At 49.1% G+C, this 10,907-nt stretch overlaps 1 long non-coding RNA gene across 1 annotated transcript; it reads left to right on the forward strand.

Annotated features, from left to right (window-relative positions):
• The first annotated feature begins 2,402 nt into the window (after positions 1-2,402).
• LOC132380283 (uncharacterized) lies at positions 2,403-4,681 on the forward strand. Its single transcript, XR_009507721.1, has 2 exons — positions 2,403-2,649; positions 2,850-4,681. It is a non-coding gene; the product is annotated as an uncharacterized LOC132380283 (long non-coding RNA).
• The last annotated feature ends 6,226 nt before the right edge of the window (positions 4,682-10,907 follow it).

The raw sequence follows: 10,907 nt of genomic DNA on the forward strand, positions 1-10,907 counted from the left end.
CTCAATGATCCCCTCCCTGAGCAGCCGCTGCCCCTCTGACTGAATGAAGGCCCTGTCCCCCGCACTGTACCTCCAGCTTTTAGTTGCCACCGGTTTACAGTCGGGGTCAGGTTGGCGAACAGCGGCAGGGGAGGGACCTTGAGGGTGGAGAGGCTGCAAGTGGTGTCAGTAGCGCAGCTGCCGGCCTGGTTCTGGATGGGATGTGTGTGCCCGTGTGTGTGTGTGGTCAGTAGCGGGGTATGTGAAGAAGTCCCACAAAACTGAGGATTCCTGACAGTGAGTGGTGGGAGGGGCCTGTCATACACCATAGTCACACTTTCGAGGTGGCTCTGGAAGTCCAGCCCCAATAGCACAGGTGCGCACAGATTAGGCATGACCAGTAGCGCAAAGTTCCGATATTCTGTGCCCTGCACCACCAATGTCGCTACACAACCCGCCCGGATGTCTATGGGATGTGACCCAGAAACCAAATTGATCCTCTGACTTACTGGCTGTGTTGCGAGTCCTCAGCATTGCACCGTGTCCGGGTGAATAAACTCTTAGTGCTGCCCGTGTCAAACAGGCATCTAGTCCTGTGCCCCTCCACCCGGATGTCCATCATGGACCTTGCAAGCTGGTGTGGGGCGCTTTGGTCGAGAGTTACAGTGGCCAGAGACCCGGTAAGCATCGGAGGGCCGGGGACGGGGCATGCTGGCGCCGACAAAGATGGCCGCCCACATCCGGGCATGCAAGATGGTGGCCCCCACGTTTCACCTGCAGCGCTGCACTCCGCTCGCAGTTTAGACTTACAGACCTTGGCGAAATGGCCCCGCTTTCCGCGCTGAACAGCGTTTTTGAGGGTGCTTTTTAAGTCCACAGAAATAACAAAGCACAGGCTTCTGACGGGCTGCCGCTGTGGTCGGGTTCGGGGAGCTCGTGGAATCGCGACTGGCAGCGGCGTTGGCGAATTCGCTCCCGGGAGCCGGCAGTGGCGGGGTCTGAGCCGTCCATGGAACCGGCGGGGAATCGCGCGACTGGACAGCGTCGGCGTAGTGCAGCGCAGCCATCTCGATCGCCGAGCGTAAGGTAAGGTCAGAGTGTTCCAATAGTCGCTGGCGCATGTACACTGACCTCAGTCCCGTCACAAAGGCGTCTCGCACCAGCAGCTCCGCATGTTATTCTGCCGTGAGCGTCTTGCAGTCACAAGTTCGGACGAGTGTCTGTAGGGCTCGGAGAAACTCAGCGCACGATTCGCCAGGCCGCTGTAGCTAAACGATGTCTTGCGTAGACGGTGTTCACCAGCCGCAGGTACTGTCTTTTGAGGGTGTCCAGTGCCCCTTCGTAGGTCGGCAGGTCCCGGATAATGGAATAAACTTTTGGGGCGACTCTCGAGAGGAGAATTCTGTGCATAACGGCGGGTTCAGTTGCACGAACCTCCTCCAAGTACGATTGGAAGCATGCAAGCCAGAGTTCAAAGGCAAGAGCTGCTTCAGGGTCCAAATCCAATCTTTCCGGATGCAAAACGGTTTCCATGTTTTAAAACTTTCAGTCAATAAAATCGATGCACCATCAATAACTCACTCTGAGACGTAAGGCGAGATATTGGCTTTTATTGACTGAAGAAAGAACCAGCAGTAAGTGACCATCGTATTACATCCTGGAGAATGAGGCAGAGGATCAGACCTCGATCGCCTTTATACAGGGGTCTGTGGGAGGGGCCACAGGAGCAGTCAGCAGGGGGCCTGTCCAGACAGGTATATGTAGTTCACCACACGGGGTCTGTGGGAGGAGCCACAGGAGCAGTCAGCAGGGGGCCTGTCCAGACAGGTATATGTAGTTCACCACACGGGGTCTATGGGAGGAGCCACAGGAGCAGTCAGCAGGGGGCCTGTCCAGACAGGTATATGTAATTCACCACACGGGGTCTGTGGGAGGAGCCACAGGAGCAGTCAGCAGGGGCCTGTCCAGACAGGTATATGTAGTTCACCACACGGGGTCTGTGGGAGGGGCCACAGGAGCAGTCAGCAGGGGGCCTGTCCAGACAGGTATATGTAGTTCACCACACGGGGTCTGTGGGAGGAGCCACAGGAGTAGTCAGCAGGGGGCATGTCCAGACAGGTATATGTAGTTCACCACACGGGGTCTGTGGGAGGAGCCACAGGAGCAGTCAGCAGGGGGCCTGTCCAGACAGGTATATGTAGTTCACCACACGGGGTCTGTGGGAGGAGCCACAGGAGCAGTCAGCAGGGGGCCTGTCCAGACAGGTATATGTAGTTCACCACACGGGGTCTGTGGGAGGAGCCACAGGAGCAGTCAGCAGGGGGCCTGTCCAGACAGGTATATGTAGTTCACCACACGGGGTCTGTGGGAGGAGCCACAGGAGCAGTCAGCAAGGGGCCTGTCCAGACAGGTATATGTAGTTCACCACAGGTACGTTGGTGGTGGAATGCATGGGGACATTTGCGGGCTGCTTTCAGCACACATTAACCTAATGATGCACTTCAGTTTATGTTTCAATGTACAGCATTATTCCTCCTCACTATTTGTGACATCTACCAGCAGCTGTGCAGACAAAAGGCTTGAAGCGTCGCTGACGATCCCTGCCACCCATCCCACAATCTCTTTGCCCCACTACCATCGGGAAGGAGGTACAGGAGCGTCTGGACCAGGGTAACAGCTTCTTCCCTCAGGCTGTGAGAGTAACGAACACCCTGTCACTGGGCCAGTGAGCTGTTTACCTGTGCTGCATGCATTTTGAATTCTATTTTATTAACTTGTTGTGGTAATAATTTGGTTTAAGTGCTGTGTGTGATATGTTTTGTGGGTGCACCGTGGCCTGGAGGAACGTTGTTCTATTTGTTTGTACACAGGTACAGGCAGAGAAACAGTACATATACAATCGCCATGTGTAATCGTCACTTCCACGTGGGGAGTTTCTGTCAGGAAATAAGACACGGAATGGCTACACAGTGAAGGAAATCAATTGGGCCTCAGAATGACTGACGGAAAAAGCAGGAAATCTAACAATGGGGAGGAACCCATCACGAGCACCTGCCATCCCTACATTTCCACGCTTTCTGGAAGGAACACCAGGATCGTGAAGAAATACCGGATAAATACCATCCACAAACTGTAAGGAAGCTCGAATTCCGGCTTCAGTGGGTCAAAGTAGACTTGGGACTCAGGATGGCAGGTTTTTACTGATTCCCCGCGAACGCGTATTCCCTGTAAACCGGCTGGGTGTGGAAACCCACGTCAAGGAGCCCAGGTGTGTACCCGTTTGGGTTACCTGGAGAAATCGGAGGCAGCAGAACATTGCATTCACAATAGCCACAGGATTGACTTTGTCGGCAGAAAACTACTGTGACGTGCCTGTGGTTTCTCTGGGACCGCCAGACGAGCGGAACCACTGGGGTACGACTGGACAGTAAGAATTCCAACAGCTCTCGCTCCAAGTAAGAACTGGATATGATTTTGAACAAGGTGGGACAGCAGCAACCTGATAGGTTGAGGACTAACCAATCAGGAGGGACGGACGATGGGGGTATAAATACCACTGGACTAGATGTGCCCAGGCATCATCCTTGCTGAAGGTGGCAGAGTTTGTCAGTTGAAGATGACGCCTGGACCTGGCTGGAAGCCCAAGAAGCGTTTATGGATACGGTCAGCTGACAATGAACTGGAACTTGAACGTGTGATAAATAAATGAATGCGGATCTGGGTAATAAACCGAAACCAAGTTGGATTGTTATGTTTTGTAACTCCAAAATACAACTAATGGAAAGAAAAGCATGGAGCTGGGAGGCGTTTCATTTTTACCCGTGGTGAGGTATGCACGTATGATGTGGTGGCGTATGTCATTCATGTGCTTTTACATATAATCCGTGATGAATTATGTAAACAGACAATGCTCAAAGAATAAATTTACAATATTACTCAAATATTACCAAAATAGTAAATACACAACATGAATCTTGAGCAGTTCTCAGAAATGTTAGCGAGAGAATTGAACTTATAGCCGATCACCAAAGCCCTGTACCCTGCCGTGCGCCTGGATTTGCTGAAAACGATACTGATTTTCTTCATGTTCGGCTGCCCCTTTCCCATTCTGTTCTCTGCTTTAGTCGTCTAAGAACACGGCATAGCACAGCTCTGAATAAAGCAATCCGTTCACAGACGTTCTTGCTACCTGCATTCCAGTTTTCCACGTCCCTCTGAATGATTTTCAATGCCAATAGTGCTACTTGGATGTGAGCTGTTGGTGAATGTAATACTTCCTTACTGATTGTATTAGTCAGTGAAATTTCAGTGAAGCATCAGGTAGCTTCAGCAATAGAGCACGGCTGTCTGTTATTGATTCCACACTAATTGGATATGAAACGGATCACAGTGTTATAACTCTTCTTTACAGGGGATTTTATTTCTTCCTTCCATCCTTTGGTTTATTATCGTCACCCGTACCACGATGCAGTGGGAAGCTTCTTTTGCATACAGTCCATAGAGATCAATAGTGATTTTTGAATTTGCACCATTTGTTTTCTTTTGCACACTGCTTGTTTGTCAGTCTTTGTTTACGAGCAGATTTTCATTGATTCTGTTGTATGTCTTTTTATCTATTGTGACTGTCTGCCACAAAATGAATCTCAGGGTTGTATACAGTGATATATATGTACTTCGATAATAAATTTACTTTGAATTTGAACTTTGAAATCACTGACTAATACAATCAGTAAGGAAGCGTTACATTCACCAACAGCTTGCATCTAAATAACACCATTAGCTTCGAAGATCATTCAGAGGGACATGGAAAACTGGAATTCAGATAGTAAAAACGTCGGCGAATGGCTTGAGGTAGAACAAGGCAAAATCATGACAATGCAGAGCAGAGTGTGACAGTGGCAGAGAAGGCCCAGACGATGAAGAGGAAGGTTGTGCATCTCAGTGAAAAAGAATCTGGTAGCAGTGGGGTAGAAGCTGTCCTGGAGCTGGGCGGGACGTGCTTTCGGGTTTTTGTATCTTCTGCCCGATGGGAAGAGGAGAGATTGTCCAGGGTGGGTGGAGTCTTTGATTACATTAACACAGAGCCCAAGGCAGCACACACTCTCGGCACCAAGATATTGTGCCAAACTTTCAATCCACTCTGATCCATCCAACACTTCCCTCCGCACAGTCTCGCCCACGGTGTGTCCGGGATGGAAGACCAGGGTCAGGAGAGGAGGAAGTCGGGAGTATTAGGGTCGGATACGGATATGGTGTAAACGGATCCCGATCACCGTTTACACTGACCCGAGCCCCCTGACCGTTTACACTGACCGGACCCCCCCTGACCGTTTACACTGACCGGACTCCCCTGACCGTTTACACTGACCCGAGCCCCCTGACCGTTTACACTGACCAGACCCCGATCACCGTTTACACTGACCCGACCCCCCCTGACCGTTTACACTGACCGGACCCCCCCTGACCGTTTACACTGACCGGACCCCCCTGACCGTTTACACTGACCGGACCCCCCCTGACCGTTTACACTGACCGGACCCCCCTGACCGTTTACACTGACCGGACCCCAATTACCGTTTACACTGACCGGACCCCCCCTGACCGTTTACACTGACCGGACCCCAATTACCGTTTACACTGACCCGACCCCCCTGACCACTTACACTGACCGGACCCCCCCTGACCGTTTACACTGACCGGACCCCGATCACCGTTTACACTGACCAGACCCCCCCTGACCGTTTACACTGACCGGACCCCCCTCACCGTTTACACTGACCGGACCCCAATTACCGTTTACACTGACCCGACCCCCCTGACCACTTACACTGACCTGACCCCCCCTGACCGTTTACACTGACCGGACCCCGATCACCGTTTACACTGACCGGACCCCCCTTACCGTTTACACTGACCAGACCCCGATCACCGTTTACACTGACCAGACCCCGATCACCGTTTACACTGACCCGACCCCCCTGACCGTTTACACTGACCGGACCCCCCTTACCGTTTACACTGACCAGACCCCGATCACCGTTTACACTGACCCGACCCCCCTGACCGTTTACACTGACCGGACCCCGATCACCGTTTACACTGACCGGACCCCCCTGACCGTTTACACTGACCGGACCCCCCTGACCGTTTACACTGACTGGACCCCCCTGACCGTTTACACTGACCGGACCCCCCTGACCGTTTACACTGACCGGACCCCGATCACCGTTTACACTGACCCGACCCCCCCTGACCGTTTACACTGACCGGACCCCGATCACCGTTTACACTGACCGGACCCCCCTGACCGTTTACACTGACCGGACCCCCCCTGACCGGATCCGTGTTTCTGTGTGGGTTTCTGCTGGGTCTTCCCACATTTTAAAGACATGTGGGTTGTCCCCGGTAAGTTGTGGGCATGGTCTGTTGGCGAAAGAAGGCTGGCAACACTTCTGGACTGCCCCCAGTGCATTCTTGCTCCGTGTTGGCCATGGACACCAACGACACATTTACCTTAGACTGCGGTGTGACCAACACTCTGAATGTGTCATCCACCGTGATGCTCCAGACTGAATCCGTACCCAGCTCCAGGACTATCAGGAGCTGTCCTTGGACTCTCCTCTGGACACAACCACTCTGATAGTTTCTCTCAGTTCCCAGCATAGCACAGATCTGAGCTCAGCGGCCTTGTTTAAAAGCCTGGCAGAAAAGATCTGACCAGCTTAGGAATTGGTGGGAAAAGCCTGACCTACTCACCGAGGTCATTTACCACAGCTCACACTTAGACAACCACAGGCCCCCCACTACACAGCAGTGTTGTATACCTGTCTGGACAGGCCCCCCCCCACTGACTGCTCCTGTGTCTCCCCCCACAGACCCCGGGGGCATTGCTCCTCCCTCACCCTTCGACATGTCGTGCTCCCTTTTGGCTGCTAATAAAAGCCCGTCGTTCACTTGCAGTCTCCTAGAGTTATTGTTGGTGCATCAAGCAGCCACCCTGCTGCAGCCTATCTTCTGTTTATTGGCAGAGTTATCACACTCTTACTCAATCAAAAGCAACTTTTAGCAAAGTTACTTCAAAAAGCAACGCACCTACCTCTGCTGTTCTGAACGCAGAAACTGCAACCATCAGCAACCCTTTCCAAAATGGCTACTCTGTTTGAGCCTGGTTGAGAGGCCACACCTTTAGCCAATCATAAACAACTTTTAACAATATTTCACAAAAAGCTGCCCTTCTCAATATGGCTGCTGCACATGACCCTTGCCTTCCTTTGATTGGCTAAATTACCACTGATCAGGGACACATTTTAATAGCCAATTAGAAACCCCTTTCCAGTCAGAGCTTCCTATCAGAAACCCTTCAACAGCCAATCAGAAACAACTTTTAATAGCCTTTTAATGAGGTCCTTAATGGGGCGGCTAGTGCCCATGATGAGTTGGCTGCATTTACAATATTCTGCTGCTTTGTCTAACCAGGTGATGCAACCAGATCCTTCCTGTAGTGTGCTGACCAGAAATCTCTCTCTCTTTGCCCATCCTTCTGTCTGGGTCCTAACCTCTTCCATCTACTCTCTCTTCTCTTCCTTGAAATCCACCTCCCACTCCCTCCCCTGCCTTTATCTCTCATTTTCTCTCTCTCTGTCTCTCTCTCCCTCTCTCTCTTTCTCCCCTGTCTCTCTCTACCCCATCTCTGTTTCTCTCTCCCCGTCTCTCTCCTGTCTCTCTTTCTCCCCGTCTCACTCTATCCCCCTCTCTGTTTCTTTCTCTCTCTTTCCCCAGTTTTTCATCTATAATTACTTACTCCATCATTGTAAGTGGACAGAAGACACTGAAACAACGTCGATATGCATGCCAACATTTGAAGTTACACAACGTCCCTTTTTCTACAAACCACATGGAAGTCTTGCCTTCTTCAGTTGAGCATTAACATAGCTGTGTCTTGGAGAAACTCGCTGGCCATGCATCAAATGCAGTTCTCATCGCTGATGTTTGTCACCAGTCCGATAAAGGCGACCTCCCTGATTGTAGGAGCCTATCGTGTAAATTCAAAGTTGCCTGGATGTCTGACATGCTCCATCTACTCTTAGTAATGAAAGAACAAGTGTAATTTCATACAAACATTTTATGACTAATTAACCATAAGTTTAATTGTAAGAGTGATGGGTATTTATCTCCTTCCATCTGTTTCCAGTCCTTTATTATCACATTATGAAGCAGACAAATGCTCTATGCAGTTAGCCAGAAGCACCATTCATCTGGGCGAGGGAGCAAACTGTTGCCTTCTCTTATCTTAACACAATTAGTTCAAGTAGATCATTCAAAGTTCAAAGCAAATTTATTATCAAAGTCACGTACTTCACTGTATACAGCCCTGAGGTTCATTGTCATGTGGGCAAATCTATAGACTAATAACTATAACCAAATCACTGATAGATCAGCCAACTAGGGCTTTCACACAGAATGCAGGAGTCAACAAACTACACAAATGCAAAAGAAGAAACAACAATAATAATAAATAAGCAATAAATATTGAGAACATGATATGAAGAGTCCTTGAAAATGAGTCTATTGGTTGTGGGAGCATTTCAATGATGGGGCAAGAGAGGCTTCGGTGAAGTTACCCCATTTTGTTCAGTAGTCTGATGGTGGAGGGGTAGTGAATATTCCTGAACTTGGTGGTGAGAGTTCTGTGGCTCCTGCACCTTCTACCTGATGACAGCAGTGAGAAGAGAGCATGACCTGGGTAGTGGGGGTCCCTGATGATGGATGCTGCTTTCCTGTGACAATGTTTCACGTTCTCAATGATCTCAAGCATCTCAGTCTGAAATAGTCACCATGAGGCATGGGAGCAGAATTAGGCCTCTTGGCCGATCAAGGCCTCTCTGCCATTTCATTATTGTCCCTGTCGATCCCAGTCTCCTGACTGCTGCATCCAAACCGGCAGAAGTGAACTTTGCTGATATTGTTGAAGTAATGCAGGAACACCTAGAACAAAAACATTTGTTGATTGCAGAAAGCTTTAGGTTTCATAAGCAGGATCAAGAGGAAGGGGAGTCCATTTCAGCGTACGTGGCTGAACTGAAGAGGTTGTCTCAGCATTGTCAGTTCAATAGTGCGATTAATGATGCACTGGGAGATCATTTGGTTTGTGGAATCTTCCAAGAAAGCATTCAAAAGTGGCTTCTAACTGAAGCATATCTCACATTGAAAAGATCGTTTGAAATAGCTGTATCAATGGATACAGCAAGCAGAGATGCAATTGATTTGCAGCTAGGAATGAAAGTGAGTGTGAACAAAATTGCAACGTCTAAACAGGAACCAGCCTGGCCGAACAATTTGTATGACTGTTGTGGCAGGGGCTCACATATACCAGTGTAATGCAGGTTTAAAGATGAAATTTGCAGAGCATGCAACAAAGTAGGACACACACGAAGAGCCTTTCAGGCAGACAAATAAAATGGATTGCTCAGGGAAGAGAAAATGCTAAAAAGTCAAGTTGTACTTTCAAAAATGACACCCATCTGCATGTTGTTGATGAGAGTGACACAGGACTGAGTAGACTTGCGATTTACAGTGTGAAAACTAACAAGAAATATAGTTTACACCAGAAGTGAATGACAAATTAATCAAAGTGGAATTGGACACTGGCTCGGCTGCTTCAGTCATCCCACAACATGAGCTTGAGAGGCATTTCAAAGATACTGAACTGAAGCCTGCAGATATCCAACTAAGAACTTCCACTGGAGAATGTGGGAATGACATCTGTAACCGTGACAACCAAGGAGCCACATTGATCTTGTATGTGCTAAAGCAGCATTGTGGGGGTGTGATTGGCCGAGACAACTACAACTTGATTAGAGATCCATCCATAACTTGCATGGAACAGCCCCGACAATAAAGCCAACCAGAAATGGATTAAGAAATGAAGCCACAATTGTCTCCATGCTCGGCACCATGGACCATTGCCCAACAGAGGGCAAACAGTTGTTGATGCCAACCTCTGTTGCTCCGGTTCAAAGGTCTATTGGACCAAGGAAGCGCCATACTGCCCAGAGGAAGCGTGGAAGTTATCGAAGCAGTGGTCTGACTACAATCACTTTTGTAGACAACGCATCTGAGAAAGCTTCTGATATGTTAATCAGGCAGTTACTCGTGAATTGAGACTTGGATTTTAGCTGGAAGGGAGTTCACGGAGCTTCGGGAAAGATGCAAGCATGCGACTTCTGTGAGTATGAAGAACCAGAACCTACTCTGTGGGCAATAAGGTTACTGCACGAACTTCACGTGGGTGACTGAAAGCTGCTTCTAAAAGCAGACACAAAGACCGAATCCCAGCTGGACGAATGGAAGGCCAAAAAGAAAGGAGTCAATGGAGGTAGAAAACCTGAGCATGACGTTGTGGATGAGGAAACCGAGAAGAGAAATCAGACTGTAAAGGGAGCAACAGAAGGATTAATTAGAGAATACTCCAGTGAACCTTCCCCAGATCAAGATGCAAATCCCAGAAAGAAGAAAAAGGAAGGTGAGAAAAAGAAAAAAAAGGTGTTGAAAGGGTGAGAAGTGACAGATAGAAGGAATGTGAAAAAGAGAAAGAGATGCAAGATGTCCAGAACTGTCAAAGCCACTTCCTGCAGACTCCGAGTCAATTCCTACCACCACCACGGAGGAGGCCCCAGGACCGGAGGCAGTTTTCACAGCAACAAGTCTGACCTGCCAAGCAGAGTGATCCCCTTGGCAGGAGAGATGTTCTACCCCAAGTACAGAAGTATGCTGTGTATATAGTTGAGATGCATTCCCTATTGAGTTGGAGTTTATACCTACGCAGAGAGGAGTGTTGTGTATTTAATATTGCAGTAATATTTGAGTAATATTGTAATAATACTGTATGATTAAGCTTTCTTGTTCATTTAAATAATTCTTTACGAGTT

Source organism: Hypanus sabinus, chromosome 23 (genome assembly GCF_030144855.1).
Source record: "Hypanus sabinus isolate sHypSab1 chromosome 23, sHypSab1.hap1, whole genome shotgun sequence".
Lineage (NCBI taxonomy): Eukaryota > Metazoa > Chordata > Chondrichthyes > Myliobatiformes > Dasyatidae > Hypanus > Hypanus sabinus.